The following is a 1,207-nucleotide window of genomic DNA, read 5'->3' as shown; positions in this document are numbered from 1 at the left end:
AGGAAGGAAGGAAGGAAGGAAGGAAGGAAGGAAGGAAGGAAGGAAGGAAGGAAGGAGTAGAAAGAAGATATAGAATGTGCGGCTCATTCTCTGCTTGAAGAAGTGTCTCTTTCATCCTAAGACTGGAAGAACTGGATGGTGCCCAGTTATCATCTCTGAATATTTTGATCAAAGATTTCACAGAAAAATCTTAATCAAAAGGGGGGAAATGCAGAGCAGAATTGAAAATCACTATGTACTCCAGACTTTCTAGACTGAACTTATCACTGAAGCTACTCCTTGAGATAATCTTTAAAACTTAAACCAAATATTTTCCCTGAAGTCATAAAACCAAACAGTAGTCTAGTTCAACTAAGAAAAATATCTGCCTTGAGTATTATTCTCTTTTAAGGACTATCTGTACTAGACCGAATTGAAAATAGCAACTCAAATATTTTCTAGGAATCATGAGGACAGGGAGTTTATGTTAGTCAGGGAGGAACAACCAGGAAAAAGAAGGTGAGAATGGTTATGACAGCTTGAAAAATATAATCAGTATCATTGAACTGCATGTGTAAAAAATGCTGAGTTAATATAGTGGCAAGAACCTGCACTGCAAACCCGGAGACCTGGGGTTTGAGGCCACCAGCTGCTCTGTGGGGGAAGGATGGGCGATCTCCTCCCAGGCGATAAACTGTCTCTGAAACCTCACTGGAGGGTCAGCTATGAGTTGGTTCTTACTCAATGGTACACAACAACAACAACAATCTCAACAATAAAATAAAAATAAATTACAAGAAACAGAAAAATCCTCAAAGGTTTCATATATTTACTTTTTAGACTTTCACATCTATTTGAATGGCTAATTGCTTCGGAATAAATAAATACATACTTTAAAAGTTGATCTGTTTTTAAGGGAGCTCTGGTGGCCTCTTCAGTACTTTGGAGAGGTCCCTAACAGCAGACTTTGCCATGGCAATGCGCCTTTTAATTTCCTGGCTACTTGTGCTGAGAGTGTTGACTGTGGAGCCAAGCAAACTAAAGCTGTGAACAATCTCAATCTCTTCACCATCCACCCTGATGCAGAAGAGCAATGTTGTCTCTATGGAGACTAAGGTGCGTCTGATACAGGCCATGGTCTTCGCGATCACTTGTTATGCATCAGAGAGTTGGACAATGACCAAGGAGGATAGAAGGAGAATTGATGCCTTTGAGCTGTGGTGCTGGA

The 1,207-nt window shown here is 40.3% G+C and overlaps 1 protein-coding gene across 1 annotated transcript in view; it reads right to left on the bottom strand.

The window, feature by feature from the left end:
• Positions 1-1,207, bottom strand: part of LOC102848410 (sp110 nuclear body protein-like) — a 70,832-nt gene that overhangs the window by 24,255 nt on the left and 45,370 nt on the right. The window lies entirely within an intron of this gene.

This window comes from Elephantulus edwardii, unplaced genomic scaffold, assembly GCF_000299155.1.
Source record: "Elephantulus edwardii isolate Elephantulus edwardi_28Jun2011 unplaced genomic scaffold, EleEdw1.0 scaffold00087, whole genome shotgun sequence".
NCBI classification, from domain to species: Eukaryota; Metazoa; Chordata; class Mammalia; order Macroscelidea; family Macroscelididae; genus Elephantulus; species Elephantulus edwardii.
This window is presented reverse-complemented; position numbering and strand designations above follow the sequence as displayed.